The sequence below is a fragment of the Papio anubis genome, chromosome 6 (genome assembly GCF_008728515.1).
Source record: "Papio anubis isolate 15944 chromosome 6, Panubis1.0, whole genome shotgun sequence".
NCBI classification, from domain to species: Eukaryota; Metazoa; Chordata; class Mammalia; order Primates; family Cercopithecidae; genus Papio; species Papio anubis.
Genome location: NC_044981.1, coordinates 144,597,411 through 144,617,349, shown reverse-complemented (window position 1 = coordinate 144,617,349; position 19,939 = coordinate 144,597,411). Strand labels below are relative to the sequence as shown.

Below are 19,939 nucleotides of genomic sequence, written 5' to 3'. Positions count from 1 at the left end.
AGGACACCCCTTCCCCTCTACCCTTAGGTGGTATCAGAGGAGGCCTGGTTGAGACTGAGGACTTCCACCATCACTGAGTAATAATAAGGCAACCCACACTGTGGTGTCAGTGGTGATAACCTGGGAATTCTGGACTTCCACCCCTACCCAGCAGTAACAAGGTGCTCTTCCTTATCCCTCAAGTATCAGCAAAGGCCATGTGGGAAATTGGGACTTACATCTCCAGCTGGCAATAAGGAGACAGTGCCCCATCACTTTCAACTACAAGACCCAAAGAAATCCACCCAAAGGCGCATGATAATTAAATTTCTGAAAACTGAAGAAAAACAAACAAACAAAATATTGAAATCAGCCAGGAAAAAAAAAAAAACAAAAACGGCAACCTATCAACAGGGGAGGGAGGGCACAAAACAATTCAAATGACAGCAGATTTGTCATCAGAAATCACAGTGGTCAAAAAGAAGTAGAAAAATATTTTCAAGTGGTAAAAGAAAAGAAGTGTCAGACTAGAAATGTGTACCCAGTAAAATTATCCTCAAAGAATCAAGAGGAAGTCAAGACATTCTCAGTTAAAAGAAAACTAAGATAATTTGTCATTGGAGATCTAAAAGAATGAAGAATGACTAAAGGAGGTTCTCTAAACAGAAAGGAAGCAATAAAAAAAGAAACCTTGGAACATCACAAAGGAAGAAAAAACACAAGAAACAAAATTATGAATAAATAAAATAGGCTTTCCTTCTGCTCCTGAGTTTCTTAAATTATGTTTGATGGGTGTTTGATGTGGTTATAAATATATGTAGAGGAAATATGTGAAACTATTTTATTATAAATGAGGGAGGCTAAAGGGATATAAAAAGAGGCAAGATTTCTCCACTCCACTCAAACTGGTAAAATAACATCAGTAAACTGTGATACATATGTATATCTAATGTACCAAGAGCAATGTATATAAAAATACCTAAAGCAACTATTAGAAGAACTACACAAAGAGAGACACTCAAAAACACAGATGAATCCAAATGGAATTCTAAAAATGTTCAAGTAACCCACAGGAAGACAGATAATGAAAACAGAAATGGAGAACAAATAGAAAGACTTAAGTATTAACATAAATAATTACATTAAATATAAATGGTCTAAATGTACCAATTAAAAGATAGAAATTGGTACAGAAGATTGATGAGAAACCATGACCCAACTACATGCCGTTAGAAGTCATTTACCTCAAATAATAATATAGATAGGTTGTATGTAAAAGGATATAAAACATATGCCATGTGAACATTAATTTTAAAAAAAGCATGTTGGCTATATTAATATCAAATAAAGTAAGCTTAGGAGAAGAGAAAATTACCAAAGACAGAGAGGGACATTATATAATGATAAAAGGGCCTATCCACCAAGAGGTAATAGCAATTCTAAATGTATACACACCAAACAATGTGGCTGCAATACATAAAGCAAAAACATAGAAATAAAAGAATACACAAATCTATAATAATATAGATTTTTAAACACTCGTCTTTCAACAACTGAGAGAAATACTAGACAGAAAATCATCACGTATACAGAACTCAACATAACAAGATCTAATCAACATTTATAGGACATTCCCCCACTACAAGAGCAGAATACACATTCTTTCCAAGTACCCACAGAACATATATCAAATATACCATATGGTGGGCCCTAAAACAAATGTCAACAAATTTAAAGGACTGAAATCACATGAAGTGTTTCTAGCTACAATGGAAAAACTAGAAATTAATAACAGAAAGACAGCAGGAAAATCTCCAAACACTTTGAAACTAAACAACACACTTACAGTCCTGAGTAGCAAAGAGGAAGTCATAAGGTAAATTACAAAAAATACACTGAACTGAACTAAAATGAAAATATAAAATATCAAAATTTGTGGGACACAGCTAAAGCAGTTCCGAGAGGAAAATTTATAATAGCATATTTTAAAAGTGGAAAACTCTCAAATCAGTAATCTAATCTGCTAACAAGAACCTAGAAAAAAAGAAGAGTTCAACAGACCAAAAGCAAGTAGAAAAAAAGGAACTAACAAAGAGCAGAAATCGCTGAAATTGAAAACAGAAAACAAATGAGAAAATTAATGTAACCAGGAGATGGTTCTTTGCAGAGATCAGTAAAATCAACAAACTGCTACCAAAACTGAAAAACAAGGCAGGAAGACACAAACTAACAATAACTGAAATGAGGCCAGGCATGGTGGCTCACCTGTACTCCCAGCACTCTGGGAGGCAGAGGTGGGCAGATCACCCGAGGTCAGGAGTTAGAGACCAGCCTGGCCAACAAGGAGAAATCCTGTCTCTACTAAAAATACAAAAATTAGCCAGGCAACGTGGTGTGTGCCTGTAATCTCAGCTACTCAAGAGACTGAGGTAGGAGAATCGCTTAACCCGGGAGGCGGAGGTTGCAGTGAGCCAAGATCGCGCCATTGTACTCCAGCCTAGGCAACAAGAGCGAAACTCCATCTCAGATAGATAGATACACAGACAGACAGGTAGACAGACAGATAAATTTATATTCTTAAAAGCAAATGTATTTCTATATTATAAATGCATTTCTAAATTTATTTCTGGGTTCTATGTCTCAAAACTTGAAAATATAATACGATTTACAATCACTCCAAAAACATAAAATATTTAGGTGTAAATCTGTCTGTATAGAAAATGTATGTTAAAAACTATACAACACTGGTGAGCAAAATAAAAAATCTAAATAAATGGAGAAGACACCATCTTCACAGATTGGAAAACTCACCAAGAAAAGACGTTATTTCTCCCCAATCTGACAAACAACAAAATTCCTATCGAATTCCCAGGAAGATTTTTTTGTATTCTTTTTTGTACGAACTCATAATTTTTATGAGTTTTACTTCCAGTACCTTGATTATTCTAAGCTTATTTTTTCTTTTTTCCTTTTTTTAACCAAATACCCAGACTTCAATATTCTAAGCTTATATAGAAAGGAAAAGAAACTAGAAGAGGTAACACAATTTGAAAAATGATACAGTAGACATAATAACTCTACCCAAAAAAGTAAATAGGAAAAAAAAAAAAAAAAACTCAGTCTATGTCTCACTGTGCAATAAGGATTAATTAACTCAGCAAGTCTGGGTTTCCCACACCTTACACATTCTGAGAAATATTTGGCCCTTGCCCAGCTCCCTAGGATGTAACCTCTAAGCCCTTGGAATGTCCAGCCTAGTAAGAAAGTCTTTCTTTACCTAGAGGTTTTAGGCCACTCCATATAGTCTATGCTAATAATGTGATTAATGGTGGGGGCCTTGGACCAAATGGCATCAGCTGGAGGGCTGCAGATGGAGGTCATCCATGAGGGCAGTCAACCACACCTACATACCCACCTACCAAAAAACCGTGGACACCACAGAGCTCAGCTGACCTTACCTAGTTTTCAGTATTCCACATGTTCTCATACATCACTGCTGGAAGAAATAAACTCTGTGCACATGACTTCACAGTGATAGGACAACTATAAATTTGGGCCTGGTGTCTCCTGGACCCTGTCCTTTGCTTCTTTTTCCATCACTGACTTAAATCTGTATCCTTTAGCTGTAACAAACCATAGCCATAAGTATAACAACTTTAAGTTCTGTGATTCTTTATGAAAATCAATTGAGTCTAGGAGAAGCCTTGGGGAATCCTAAACACACATATATAAAAAATTAACTCAAAATGGATCACAAAGATAAAACATAAAATGATAAAATATTGAAGAAAAAAAATGAGAAAATATCTTCAAGACGTAGAACTAGGCAAAGAGTTCTTAAACTTGACATAAAAAGCACAAACCATAAAGGGAGAAAAACCAGTACAGTGAATTTCAAATTTTAAAACTTGTGCTCCGTGAGGCCAGGTATGGTGGGTCACGTCTGTAATCCCAACACTTTGAGAGGCAAAGCCCGGAGGATCACTTGAGCCCAGGACTTCGAGACCAACCTGGGCAACATCGTAGGACCTTGTTCCTACAAAAAACAAAACAAACAAACAAACAAAAAGCCAGGAATGGTGGCACAAGCCTGTAACCAAAGCTACCTGGGAAGCTGAAACAGAAGGATCACTTGAGACGAGGAGGTCAAGGCTGCAGTGAGCCATAATAGCACGACTACACTCCAGCCAGGGTGACAGAGTGAGACTATCTTCAAAAAAACGGGGAAAAAAGGGAGTGGGATAGGGAACTTGTGCTCAGTGGCCAGATATGATGGTATGCACCTGTAATCCCGGCTACTCAAAAGGCTGAGGTGGAGACTGGGTATGGTGGCTCACAACTGTAATCCCAGCATTTTGGGAAGCCGAGGCAGGCAGATCACTTGAGGACAGGAGTTTGAGACCAACCTGTCCAACATGGTGAAACCCCATCTCTACTAAAGATACAAAAATTAGCTAGGCGTGGTGGCAGGCACCTGTAAACCCAGCTACTCGGGAGGCTGAGGCAGAATGCCTGAACCCATTAGGCAGAGGTTACAGCGAGTCAAGACTGCACCACCACACTCTGGCCTGGGCAACAGTGCAAGACCCTGTCTTTAAAAAAAAAAAAAAAAAAAAAGCCCAGGTGAAGTGGCTCACACCTGTAATCCCAGCACTTTGGGAGGCTGAGGCAGGTGGACCACGAAGTCAGGAGTTCGAGACCAGCCTGACCAACATGGTGAAACCCTGTCTCTACTAAAAGTAGAAAAATTAGCCAGGCATGGTGGTGCATGCCTGTAATCCCAGCTACTCAGGAGGCTAAGGCAGGAGAATCACTTGAACCCAGGAAGCAGAGGTTGCAGTGAGCCATGATCGCACCACTGCACTCCAGCCTGTGTGATGGAGCAAGACTCTCTGAAAAAAAAGAAAAAAGAAAAAAAGAAAGGCTGAGGTAGGAGGGCATCACTTGAGCCCAGGAGTTCAAGACCAGCCTGGGCAACGTAGCAAGCTCCAGTCTCTAAAAAAAAAAAAAAAATTAAATTTTAAAAATAATAAAAACTTGCACTTTATAGGAGATGCAACTGAAAGTGAGAGGTGATGCCAGCTGGGCTTCCTGGGTCAAGTAAGGGCTTAGAAAACTGTAAAACTCATTCATTTCCTGCATCAGGACTTACTGCAGTTCTGGCTAAATAATATTGAGGATATATGCTTAAAATATTCCTAACACCACGATTTGCTTATGTGTTTTCTTCCCCAAGAAAGCTATAAACAGCGATAATTTTAGCTGTAAGTTTTCCTTGTGTGCCCTCCCCCAAAACCAGGGTTAAAGAAAAGATTAACTGCCTGTTTTTCTGTGATCAGCAGACCTTATCTATCCTCCCGATTCCTTGTAAACATAGTTTGTAAGTTCTATAAGGTCCTGCTTTTCTTGCTGTGCAGCTGCAAGGACATAAAACAGGTAAGCATAAGTCGCAATTTCGGTTTTTCTCAATATCTAAGGCAGATCACTTAATAATTTACTGCCTTTGTTTCTTGCCCCTGTAACATGTTTCCCGCCTCATGTATCTCCCGCCTTACAGTTTACCCAAGCTAGCAGTGGCAACCCATTCAGGACCCCTTCCATGCGTGGAAGCTTTGTACTTTCGCTCTGCTCAATAAAACCTACAGCTCACTCTCTCTTGGTCCGAGACTGTCACTTGTCGCGGTCAGCCACCACACCAATTCTTTGGCGTGGCTAGGCAAAGAACCTTGGGTGTTACATCTTGGCGAGTCAGCCAGGAGACTCTAGGAAGAGTATCCCAATCACCACGCAGTGAGTACCCTCGGACCTCTTTTGCTTGCTATTCTGTCCTGTCCTTCCTTAGAATTCGGAAGCTAAACACTGGGCACCTGTCGGCCAGTTAAAGGCAATTAGCATGACCACGGGACTAAAGACAGGGGCGTCACGCTTTCTGGGAAAGGCTCTCTGACAACCCCCAACCCTCTGAAGTCGGGCACATTGGTTTGCCCGGAACCAGTTCTAACTCTTTCACTTTCCGTGGTGGTCCCGAAGTACACCGGGGAGTGCTCAGCAAACGCCATAGTCTCCCAGATATCCTGGTTGAGACCATGGCCCCACCAGAGGCTCCCACAGCACGGGTTACTAAGCATGAGACAGCCACATCTTCTGACCCCTGCCTCCTGGGTCCAAATATCTGCCGGTTAGACTTCTTTCCTCAGCTCGTAAGCAAGATTATTTCCACTAGACAGGACCAAGAATCCCTATTTAGGAGCCTTAAGTTTTTAAGGTGGCGTCCAGAGGTTCCCTGTCCGTGGCGCCCTCCGGAATTTAGGCAGGTGTTGCCATCTGACTGCCACTTTGAAAGGCCAGTTCCCACCACTGCGTATGGTCTCCCACATCAGGATAATTTGAAGACAGATCTGTAATTTCCATGTGGATGGTAGAGGCCCTAGGACATTTCCTTCATTGTTCCCCAGATGAACTTCCCCTTTTTTTGGTGCCTCTCAAGTACAATCTGTGGTGTGTGGGTACGTCCCTTAGAGCAGTTGAATTGCTATTTCAACCATTCCATCATGAGTATTGGAAGGAAGAAAATATAGTCATCTGAGACACAGGATACTGGTACCACCTTAAGAGGGGGGCTTACTCCTGTGACGTAAAGTGGGGACAAAAGGCTAGAATACAGCAGTTGTTCTGTCGACCCTGGCCTAGAGGACATCAACCACCCCTTTTGAGCTTACTAAGCCTCCTGTCGCTAATTCAGAGATTCCTCCTTGAAGGACAGTTTTATGGCCAGGCCCACGTACACTGGGCCTTGGCATGCAAGCATCAGTGGTTACCCCGACCCAGGCCTTGCCACCCTGGAACAGATAGGACACACTGGCAAAGGGACCACAATAAATCCAACAGTCCTCATGCCCCATCTAGTGGTCAATGGATGCACGGCAGGGGGCAAGGACGATTTCCATTCTGCTGGTAAGCATGGTTAAATCCAGTAAATGGAAGGCTCAGGGACGACCATGCACTCCAAGCACAATTGGACTTGACCCTTGGCGGGGTGCCCTAAGGGGAAGACGAGTCCCTAAGACTAACTAGGTGTGCGGGTATACCTGTGTTTAAAATTCCAGATGGGCACCACACCTTCAAAACCAGACACTCCCTTAAGATGTATCCAGAATAAATGGGACAAGTTCGACCCTGAGACCTTAAAAAAGCAGCAGCTGATGTTCTTCTGCACCAATGCCTGGCCTCAGTACTCCTCACAAAACAGAGAAACTTGGCCCCCCTGAGGGAAGTGTTAATTATAACACCATTCTACAACTATATCTTCTCTGTAAACGGGAATGTAAATGGAGTGAAGTCCCTTACATACAGGCTTGCTTTACCCTTCGTGACAATACTGCTGTATGCCAAGCCTGCAAGATTTGCCCAAATGACAAAAACCCACAGTTGCCTCCATGCTCAGGGCCTCTTTCCTCAGCCCTACTCTCCTCCCTCACTGACTCTCCTCCATCCAGCCCCACCCAAGTGTTAGAGGCACACCGAAAAGAAAACGCAAACTCTGCAAACCAGGCACCCAAACTATGTCCCTTACAAGCAGTAGGACGAGAATTTAGGCCCACCCATGTGCATGTCTCTTTCTCACTCTCAGATTTAAAACAAATAAAGGCAGACACAGGGAAATTCTCAGATGATCCCAGTAACTATATAGATGTCTTACAAGGGTTAGGGCAATACTTTGATCTAGCATGGAGCGACATCATGTTGCTCCTTAATCAGACCTTAAGTCCTACTGAAAAGGAGGCAGCTTTAGCGGCAGCCCAGCATTTTAGGGATTTATGGTATCTCAGCCAGGTAAACACATCAAATGGCCCCAGGGGAGAAGGAGACCACAAAAGACGTCCCCACTGTAGACCCTCATTGTGATACCGACTCAGATCATGGAGACTGGAGCCGCAGGCATTTGCTAACTTGTGTCTTGGAAGGGTTAAGAATAGGAAGAAGCCTATGAACAACACAATGCTATCCACAATTACACATGGAAAAGAGGAAAACCCTGCAGCTCTTCTAGAAAGGATACAGGAGGCTCTAAGAAAGTATACCTCCCTAACTCTAGATTCCCTGGAAGGCCAACTTATTCTAAGGGATAAATTTATCACCCGATCAGCAGTTGATATTAGAAAACTCCAAAAGTCTGCCTTAGGCCCAGAACCAAATTTGGAGGCATTATTAAACCTGGTGACCTTGGTGTTCTATTTTTTTTTTTTTTTTGAGACGGAGTCTCGCTCTGTCACCCAGGCTGGAGTGCAGTGGCCGGATCTCAGCTCACTGCAAGCTCCGCCTCCCGGGTTCACGCCATTCTCCTGCCTCAGCCTCCCGAGTAGCTGGGACTACAGGCGCCTGCCACCTCGCCCAGCTAAGTTTTTTTTGTATTTTTTAGTAGAGACGGGGTTTCACTGTGTTAGCCAGGATGGTCTCGATCTCCTGACCTCGTGATCCGCCCGTCTCGGCCTCCCAAAGTGCTGGGATTACAGGCTTGAGCCACCGCGCCCAGCCGGTGTTCTATTTTTATAGAACCTATTTTATAGGACCGAGAGAAACAGGCCAAAAGGGAAAAGTAAGATAAGCGAAAGACCGCAGCCTCGGTCATGGCCCTCAGACAAGCAAACCTTGGAGGTCTAAGAGCTCAAAAAATGGAGCAGGACAATCGTCTGGTAGGGCTTGTTATCAGAGCGGTTTGCAAGGACACTTTTAAAAAGACTATCCAACAAAAAACAAACAGCCCCCTCGCCCATGTCCAATATGCCAAGGAAATCACTGGAAGGTGTACTGCCCCAGACGATGAAGGCTCTCTGGGTCAGAGGCCCCCAGCCAGATTATTCAGCAACAGGACTGAGGGTCCCCAGGGCAAGCGTCAGCTTATACCACCCTCACAGAGCCCCAGGTAAGCTCAACCATTAAGGGCCAGGAAATCGATTTCCTCCTGGACACCAGCACGGCCTTCTCACTGTTAATCTCCTGCCCTGGATGGTTATCCTCAAGATCCATTACCATCCGAGGAATCCTAGCACAGCCTGTAACCAGCTATTTCTCCCACCTCCTCAGCTGCAATTGGGAGACCTTGCTCTTTTCACACGTCTTTCTTGTCATGCCTGAGAGTCCCACACCCTTATTAGGGAAGGACATATTAGCCAAAGCTGGAGCTATTATCTACATGAATACGGGGGGACAAGTTACCCATTTGTGTACCTTACTCGAGGAGGGAATCAACCCTGAAGTCTGGGCATTGGAAGGACAATTCGGTAGGGCAAAAAATGCCCATCCAGTTCAAATTAGGCTAAAAGACCCCACCACTTTTCCTTATCAAAGGCAATATCCCCTAAGGCCTGGAGTTCATAAAGGACTAGAGGATATTATCAGGCATTTAAAAGCTCAAGGCTTAGTGAGAAAATGCGACAGTCCCTGCAACACCCCAATCCTAGGAGTACAAACACCAAATGGTCAGTGGAGACTAGCGCAAGACCTCAGAATCATCGATGAGGCAGTAATTCATTTATATCCTGCTGTACCCAACTTCTATACCCCGCTCTCTCAGATACCAAAGGAAGGAGAATGGTTCAGTTCTGGACCTCAAGGATGCCTTTTCCTGCATTCCCCTGCATGCTGACTCCCAGTTCCTCTTTGCCTTTGAGGATCCTACAGACCACACGTCCCAACTTTCATAGATGGTCTTGCCCCAGGGGTTTAGGGATAGCCCTCATCTGTTTGGTCAGGCACTGGCCCAAGACCTAGGCCAATTCTCAAGTCCAGGCAGTCTAGTCCTCCAATATGTGGATGACTTACTTTTGGCTACCAGTTTGGAGACCTCATGTCAGCAGACTACTCTAGATCTCTTGAATTTTCTAGCTAATAGAGGGTACAAGGTATTTAAGTCAGAGGCCCAGCTCTGCCTACAACAAGTTAAATATCTAGGCCTAATCCTAGCCAAAGGAACTAGGGCCCTCAGCAAAGAACAAATTCAGCCTATACTGGCTTACCCTCACCCTGAGACATTGAAACAGTTGCGGGGATTCCTTGGAATCACAGGCTTTTGCCGACTGTGGATCCCTGGATACAGTGAGATGGCCAGGCCACTCTATATTCTGATAAAGGAGACCCAGAGGGTGAATACCCATCTAGTAGGATGGGAACCAGAGGTGGAAGCAGCCTTCAAAACTTTAAAACAGACCCTAGTACAAGCTCCAGCCCTAAGTCTCCCCACAGGACAAAATTTCTCTTTATATGTCAGAGAGAGAGCAGAAATAGCTCTTGGAGTTCTTACTCAGACCCAGGGGACAGCCCTACAACCAGGGGCATACCTAAGTAAGGAAACTGACGTAGTAGCAAAAGGCTGACCTCACTGTTTATGGGTGGTTGCAGCAGTGGCCATCTCAGTATCAGAGACTATCAAAATAATACAAGGAAAGATCTCACTGTCTGCACTACTCATGATGTAAGTGGCATATTAAATGCTAAAGGAAGTTTGTGGCTCTCAGATAACCACCTACTCAAACACCAGGCACTAATCCTTGAAGGACCAGTGTTTCAAATACGCACATGTGCAGCCCTCAACTCTGCCACTTTTCTCCCAGAGGATGTGGAGCCAATAAAGCATAACTGCCACCAAATTATCGCCCAGACTTATGCTGCCCGGGAGTATCTCTCAGAAGTCCCCTTAACTAACCCTGACCTTAACCTGCATACTGATGGAAGTTCATTTATAGAAAATGGGGTACAAAGGGCACGCTATGCCATAGTTAGCAATGCAACAGTACTTGAGAGTAAGCCTCTTCCCCCAGAGACCAGCACCCAGTTAGCAGAACTAGTGGCACTTACCTGAGCCTTAGAACTGGGAGAAGGAAAAAGAATAAATGTGTAGATAGCCGGTATGCTTATCTAGTTCTACATGCCCATGCTGCAATATGGAAAAAGAGGGAGTTTTATAACCTCCGGGGAGACACCCATTAAGTACCACAAGGAAATCATGAAATTATTGCACACAGTGCAGAAACCCAAGGAGGTGACAGTCTTACACTGCCAGGGTCATCAAAAAGGTGAAGGAAAAGCAGCAGAAGGAAACCGCTGAGCAGACGCTGAGGCCAAAACTGCTGCTAAGCAGGACTTCCCTTTAGAACTGTCCATGGAAGGGCCCTTAGCATGGAGCAACCCCCTCCAGGAGGTTAAGCCCCAGTATTCCCCAACCGAAACAGAATGGGGACTCTCGCGGGGACATAGTTTTCTCCCCTCAGGGTGGTTAGCGACAGAAGAGGGAAAGGTGCTCATACCTGAAGCCAGCCAGTGGAAAATACTTAAGACCCTCCACCAAACTTTTCATATAAGTATTGAAAGTACCCATAAGATGGCCAAATCCCTATTTACAGGGCCAAACCTTCTCAAAACCATCCGGCAGGTAGTCAAGGCCTGCAAGGTGTGCCAAAAAAATAATCCCTTGGTCCATCATAAGGCCCCTCTCGGGGAACAAATAGGGCACTATCCTGGACAGGACTGGCAGTTAAACTTCACCCATATGTCTAAGTCAAGGGGATTTCAATACTTGTTGGTCTGTGTTGATACCTTTACAAATTGGGTGGACGCCTTCCCCTGCAGAACAGCGAAGTACCAAGAAGTAGTTAAAATTTTACTTCACGAAATAATTCCTAGATTCAGACTTCCCGAAAGCTTACAGAGCGACAATGGTCCAGCTTTTAGAGCTACAATAACTCAAGGAATTTCCAAGGCACTAGGAATACAACATCACCTTCACTGCGCTTGGAGGCCACAATCCTCAGGGAAGGTCGAAAAGGCAAATGAAACACTAAGGAGGCATTTGAGAAAGCAACTCCCATGGCCCACTCTCCTGCCCATGGCCTTGGTAAGAATCTGAAATTCCCCTCACAGAATGGGGCTCAGTCCATACGAAATGCTGTACGGATGGCCTCTTCTCACAAATGACCTCCTGCTCAATCAGGAAACGGCCAATTTGGTCAAAGATACAACTTCTCTAGCAAAATATCAACAAAACCTTAAAACTTTACCCAAAGGGTGTGACAGGAAAAAAGGAAGAGAGTTGTTCCAAACAGAAGATCTAGTATTGGTCAAGTCCCTCCCCTCTACCTTCCCATCTACGGATCCCTTGTGGGAGAGACCATACTCAGTAATCCTCTCTATCCCCACTGCAGTTAAGGTGGCAGGAGTGGAATCCTGGATTCACCACACCCGAGTTACACCTTGGACACCCTCTGAGGAACTTACAGGACTATCAGCTCAGGAGTCTCAAGATCAGCCAGACCAGCCTTGATACACCTGTGAGCCATTGGAGGCCCTGCTTCTCCTATTTCAGAAGGAAGCACCCCAGGCTAAAAAGACTCCTACAGTTAATCCTAAAGAAGAAAAACTCATCTCTACCTAAAAGAAGATAAGTAGAAAACCTACATGATCTTTGACCTCTCTCCTTGCTCTCTCTAATGGAGTCCTTATACTGTTTCATCACATTAAACAGTATACTATCCATACTCTTTGCAGTAGGATCACATACTGTAGCTCCTGCCGGGACAAAAATCCTGATCACATCAACCTTTTTTCTATCGTCCTTCCTTTTAACACAATTTACTCCTTCTTCCCTCCTCCTTTCCACTACTGCTCCACCTACAGAGTGCCATGACTCCGTTTATAAGGATCTCCTCTAAGTCTCTTCTAACTCTCCTAATACTAAGTATTCTTTCTGCCACCTCTTCATCCCTCCCTTGCTGCACTTGCTTCTCTAATGCATGCTCTCCTCCCCTTCCCAGAAACACTGATGCAGTCAACTTCGAAAGGATGTTCTTTAAAACTAAATCAGGCTTCACTACCCACATCTATATGAAAAAGGAATGTTATAGTCTGCTTCTCTCTGCTCCCACAATGGCTGTACATACCACCAAGGAAAAATGACCCAGTCCAACTGTCCCGATGCCATAGGGACCACCCAGTGTTGGACATATTACACCCATGTGGGTATAACTGATGAAGGAGGTGTCCAGGATAAAGCCAAAAAACATGTCCAACAAGTAATTAAAAACGTGGTCCAACCATCTAACACTCCAAGTCCATATAACAAACTAGACCTTTCCAGGTTACAAAAACTCTTGACTCTCATTCCCATCTCTGGAGTCTATTTGACACCACACTCACAGGAATGCAGGAGGCCTCTCCTGACAATCCAACTAACTATTGGATGTGTCTTCCCTTGCATTTCCAACCATATGTTCCCAGTAGTCCCTGTCCCAGGACACTGGAACCTATCCACCTTAGTCCTAAACACCACCGGGGCAATTGGCTCCCTAGTCACCAATCTCCCACCCATACAAGGCCTCAAATCTCACATGTATAAATTTCAACATGCCTCCAAATAGAAACATCTCCCAATGTCAATCCTGGATACTGGTGACCTCAGGTTTCACCTGTCTAATTTCAGACATCTTTTTCATCTGTGCTAACACAGCTTATTCATGTCTAAATGGCACCCCAAAAGAGTTATGCTTTCTCTCATTTCTAGCACCCCCCATGTTCATTTATACTGAAGAAGAGTTGCAAAGTCTCCTTATACCCCAGTCCCACCAAGCACAAGCTCCTATTCTCCCTTTTTTGGTAGGAGCCAGAATACTGGGCAGGCTTGGGACTGGAATTGGAGGTATAACCTCCTTCATCCAATTCTATTATAAAATATCACAAGAATTAAATGATAATATGGAACGGGTTGCTAACTCCCTGATGACCCTACAAAGCCAGCTTAATTCTCTAACTGAGGTGGCCCTCCAAAACCGAAGGGCCCCAGACTTATTAACAGCTAAAAGGGGAAGAACCTGCCTTTTCTTAGGGGAAGAATGTTGCTGCTTCATCAACCAGTCAGGAATTATTGCCGAAAAGGTCCAGGAGCCAAGGGAACGAATAGAATGTAGAAAGAAAAGAGTTCCAACTCTCAGGACCCTGGAGTATATTTAACCAGCGAGTATCTTGACTTCTCCCCTTTCCAGGCCCTACATGTAACAGCCATCTTGCTATTACTCGCCTTTGGGCCCTATATTTTTAACCTCCTTGTCAACTTTGTTTCCTCCAGGATCAAGGCCATCAAGCTATAAATGTCCTTACAAATGGAACCTCAAATGAGTTTAACTCACAGTTTCTACCGAGGACCCTTGGATCAACCCACTGGTCTCCTGACTGGCCTAGAAAGTTCCCCTCTGGAGGATAATACAACAGCAGGGCCCCATCTTTGCCCCTAACCAGCAGGAAGTAGCTACAGCGGTCATCGCCCAGTTCCCAACAGCAGTTGGGGTGTCCTGTTTAGAGCGGGGATTGAGAGGCAATGCCAGCTGGGCTTCCTGGGTCGAGTAGGGGCTTAGAAAGCTGTAAATTTACTCATTTCCCATATCAGGACTTACTTCGGTTCTGGATAAATAACATTGAGGATATATGCTTAAAATATTCCTAACACGCGGATTTGCTTATGACTTTCTTCCCCAAGAAAGCTATAAACAGCGACAATTTTAGCTGTAAGTTTTCCTATGTGCCCCACCACCGAAACCAGTTAAAGAAAAGATTAACTGCCCATTTTTCTGTGATCAGCAGACCCGATTCCTTGTAAACACAGTTTGTAAGTTCTATAAGATCCTGTTTTTCTTGCTGTGCAGCTGCAAGGCCATAAAACAGGTAAGCATAAGTCACAATTTCAGGTTTTCTCAAAATCTAAGGCACGTCACAAAATAATTTACTGCCTTTGTTTCTCGATCCTGTAATATGCTTCCCGCCTCACGTATCTCCTGCCTTAAAGAGTTTAAAAGGCAATCACCCAAGCTAGCAGTGGCAACCCATTCAGGACCCCTTCCACACTGTGGAAGCTTTGTACTTTCGCTCTGCTCAATAAAACCTACAACTCTCTCTCTCAGTCCGAGTCTCTGTCACTCGCTGCAGTCTGCCGCCACACCAATTCTTTGGTGTGGCTAGGCGAAGAACCTTGGGTGTTACAAAAGGATAAAAAGACAAGATAGAGAGTGGAAGAAAATATTTGCAAACAACATATCCAACAAAGCAGTAGTATCTAAAATATAGAGAGAACTCTCAAATTCAACAGTAAAGAAGAAAACTTCCGGATACAGTGGCTCATGTCTGTAATCCCAGCACTTTGAGAGGCCAAGGTGGGTGGATCACTTAAGGCCAGGGGTTCGAGAACAACCTGGCCAAAAGGTGAAACCCCATCTCTACTAAAAATTAGCCAGGCATGGTGGCAGGTGCCTGTAATCCCAGCTACTCACGAGGCTGAGGCAGCAGAATCGCTTGAACCTGGAAGGCGGAGGTTACAGTGAGCCAAGATCCCGCCACTGCACTCTTGCCTGGGTGACAGAGCAAGACTCCATCTCAAAAAAAAAAAAAAAAAGAAACAATACAATCAGAACATGGGTAAAAGGCATGAAGAGACATTTCATGATTGAAGAAATTTTCTTCATTCCTTCATGATTTGAAGAAAACAGACAGGTGGGAAAATAAGCATATGAAAACTTGGTCAATTTACAGGGATTAAGACCTGGTTTTCAGGCCAGCATGTGAGAAGCTTGAGAGTCATCATCTAACTAGTAAAAAGCTAAACAAAGTGAAAAAGCAACAACTCTTCTTAAATCCCAAAGAGAACTGAGATCACAGTACAAACTGCTGCCCCTAAAACAGAAGAGAGCAACTAGGCAAATGCACATAATACAATTACTAGAGCTTGAAACTTGTGTGGGACACACCACCCGGCTGGGAAAACTTGAATTATAATTAATTGCTGGAGGCTGAGTATGAAGAAGTCTGAGGTTAAAAATTCTAAAATGACCCTGTCATAGGGAGGCTACCACACTTTTATGAGTTTTTCTTCTAGGAGTTTGACATGGTTCTCACAGCAAATATCAGAGAAAAATCCCCTCATGACTCCAGAAAAGGGAAGATAAAAGGGGCCATTTTGAAATATACCAGAGTACTCTGTTCTTAATAAGGCCTGCCCTCAGGAGAAACTATTTAACCAGACCCTAACCTCTTTGTAGTTTTAACAGAGCCTAACTTACCTTGGGGAAGAGAAATAACAAACTCCAGTCAATTCTAGCCTTCTGGGTGGTTAAAGGAAAATATCCAACTAAAGCTCCCTGTAGCCATCCTGTCCCACTCAAGTTAGAAAAACCAGGAAAAAACTGAGAAGCATTTGCGAAGTTAAAACCTAGGAGCACCAACTCACTAAAACACTGAGGCCAAATCATAGGACACTTCCCCTCCCCACACACCTTACCATCACATTACTAAAGGTCTGTTCACCAGTTTCTTTTATCCAGTATCTCACAATCAGCTTTCAAAAAATAAAAAGTACAAGGCATACTTTAAGGCAAAAAAAAGAAAATAGTTTGAAGAAATAGAGCAAGCTTCAGGACTAGACTCAAATATGGCAAGAATCATGGAATTTCTAGACCGGGAATTAAAAAAACTATGATAAATAAGGTAAAGGCTCTAACTGAAAAAGTAGACATCATCCAAGAACAGATGGATAATGTAAACAGAGGGATAAAAATTCCAAGAATCAAAAAGAAATGCTACAGATCAAAAATACTCTAATAAATACTCTAATAGAAATGAAGAATGCCTTTAATGGGCTCATTAGTAGACTGTACTCAGCACAGAAATCTCTGAGCTTGAAGATGTGTCAACAGAAACTCTTAAAACTGAAAATAAAGAGAAAAAGGCTGGCAAAAATGGAACATAATTATTTACAAAAGAAAAAAAAAAGAAGAAGGCAGAGGCTGCAGTCAGCCAAGATCACACTGCTACACTCTAGCCTGGGCAACAGAGCAAAACTCCATCTCAAAAAAAAAAAAAAAAAAATTGCATTATATCCAAGAATTGTGGGACAACTACAAAAGGTATGCCTTACACCCTTCACAAAATTTAACTCAAAACATATCACAAACCTAAATGTAAAACACAAAACTATAAAACTCCCAGAAAATAACATAATAGAAAACCTAGATGACACTGGTTATGGCAATGATTTTTTAGATAAAACAACGGCACAATCCATAAAAGAAACAACTGATAAGCTTAACTTCAATAAAATAGAAAACATCTGCTCTGCAAAAGACAATGCCAAGAGAATAAGACAAGCCACAGAATGAGAGAAAATACAGTAGGCCCTCCATATCCGCAGGTTCCACATCTGCAGACTCAACCAACAACAGATCAAAAATGTTAACAATAAAAATAATCAAACTTTAAAAACAATACAGTATAGCAGCTATTTACACAGCACTTATATTGTATTCGGTATTGTAAGGAATCTAGAGATGATTTAAAGTACATAGAAGTGTGTAGATTATACGTAAATACTACACTATTGTATATAAAGGACTTCAGCATCCTCAGATTTTGGTATCAGGGGTCCTGGAACCAAGCCTCCATAATACCAAAGGATGCCTTTATTTGCAAAAGACATGTTCGATAAAGGCCTGTCATCCAAATATACAAAGAACTCTAAACTCAACAATAAGAAAACAAACAACCCAATTAAGAAATGGACTTTATAAAGACCTTTACAGAGACCTCATCAAAGATGATATACAGGCAGCAAACAAGTATATGAAAAGGTGTTCCACCTCATACATCATCAGGAAAATGCAAATTAAAACAACAAAATACTACACACGTATTAGAAAGGCAAAATCCAGAACACTGACAACACCAAATGCTAAGTAGGATGTGGAGCAACAGAACCTTCATGTATTGCTGGAATGCAAAATGGCACAGCCTCTTTGGAAGAAAGTCTGGCAGTTTTTTTTACAAAACTAAATATACAAAATTAAATACACACAAAACTAAATATATTTTTACCACATGATCCAGCAATTGAGCTCCTAAGTATTTAGGCAAGGGAGTTGGGGTCCAAAATAAAAGTCCTAAACCCTTCCGACAGACTACTGGACCCTCCTTTGGCTAAAAGATCCCAAAATTTTAAGTTAGCAGCCATGGCAAGACAGGAGGCTGTTCATGATCCATTTGCTTCCAACCCTTTCTAATAATCACTGGATGTTCTCAAAAGCCAGCGTGAGAAAACAAAAGTCCAAAAGACCCCTTCGTTCAAGTCATCTAAACACACCCCTCTCCTGTTTTTACAGTTTCAACATGACAACTATTTTAGGCCACAAAGATTTTCTTATTGATAAATGACTTTTGGAAAGGACTGGTTCTGGCCAGTCACCTGAGGATGCACAGTTTACGGACTTCTTCCCTACATTTCACCTTTTACATGTAGAACCTAATTATAATGCATTTAAATATAAAATCTCCACCCCAAAGTGATTATGGGAGGTATGTTACATATATGTGTAAACCTAAAACACACGTGTGTGGATCTCCTTCATGAATATTCATGGCTCCTTCTGTAACCTGTTGAATATAGCTGTATGCCTGGCCAATCATCAGCATAAATTCCTATCTTAAACCCTTACCCCACCCGACCCCACCCTGCCTGGAAATGCCTATCTCTCAGCTTCTGCTGAGACTATGCCTTCCTGTCTGTCAGAATGGCCTATAGAGGCTGCAAACCTTTGTGAGAAATGAAGCTCTCCTTTCCAAATCTATAAACCTCATCACTCTTCAGCTGACAGAGTTGAAAGCTGACGTTCACACAAAAACCTACACACAGCTGTTTACAGCAACATTCCTCATAATTGCCAAAACCTGGAAACAACCAAGATGTCCTTCAGTAGGTGAACGTTGATAAACTGTGGTACATCCAGACAATGGGATATTATTCAGCACTAAAAACAAAGGAGCCATCAAGCCATGAAAAGACATGGAGAAACTTAAATGCATATTACTAAGTGAGTAAAGCCAAATCCACAGAATATACAACAACAAGAATCAACCCTAATGCAGGGGGTCCCCAAACCCCAGGCCACAAACCAGCACTGGTCAGTGGCCTGTTGGGAGCCCGGCTGCACAGCAGGAGGTGAGCGGCTGCAGGTGAGTGAGGGGAGCTGAGCACTACCTCCTGTCAGATCAACAGCGGCATTAAATTCTCATAGAAGCGAGAACCCTATGGTGAACTGCACATGCAAGGGATGTAGGTTGTGTGCTCCTTATGAGAATCTAATGATAAATATAATGCAGTGCACTTGAATCATCCCAAAACCATCCACCCCACTCCACCCCACCCCACCCCACCCTAGTCCATGGAAAAACTGTCTTCCACCAAACCAGACCCTGGTGCCAAAAAGGTTGGGGACTGATACCCTAATGCATGAACAATGGGTGATAACAGTGTGTCCATGTAGATTCATCAATTGTAACAAACACACTATACTACTAGGAGATGATGATATTAGGAGGTTGTGCATGTGTGGGGACAAGAGATACATGGGAAATCTCTGTACCTCCCAATGAATTTTCCTGCTGCTCTAAAAAAACTGCTCTAAAAAAGAAAGTCTATTGTTTAAAATGAGACATCACTACCACAAGGAGATACCATTATACTATCAAAATGGCTAAATCGTTTTACACCAAGTGGTAGCAAGGATAAAAAGAAAACTAGATCACTTATACATACATTGCTGATGGAAATGGTACAGTCACTCTAGAAAACTGTGTGACAGTTTCTTTAAAACCTAAATATGCAACTACTACACAATCCAGCAACTGCACTCCTGGGCCTCTACTCACCCAAAGAAATGAAGACATATGTTCATACAAAAACCTATACCCACATGTTTATAGCAACTTTATTCATAATAGTCAAAAACTGAAAACATCCCAAATGTTTTTCAATAAGTAAATGGTTAAACAAAGCGTATTCTCTCCAATACCACCATTACTGAATGCTACTCATCAATAAAAAGGAATGGACTGTTGGCACATGTGACAACTGGATGAAAATCCAGAGAAGCCAATT

The 19,939-nt window shown here is 42.7% G+C and overlaps 1 protein-coding gene across 10 annotated transcripts in view; it reads right to left on the bottom strand.

Moving 5' to 3' along the window:
* Window positions 1–19,939, bottom strand: part of CEP85L (centrosomal protein 85 like) — a 238,224-nt gene that overhangs the window by 140,735 nt on the left and 77,550 nt on the right. The gene's annotated exons all lie outside the window — the stretch shown is intronic.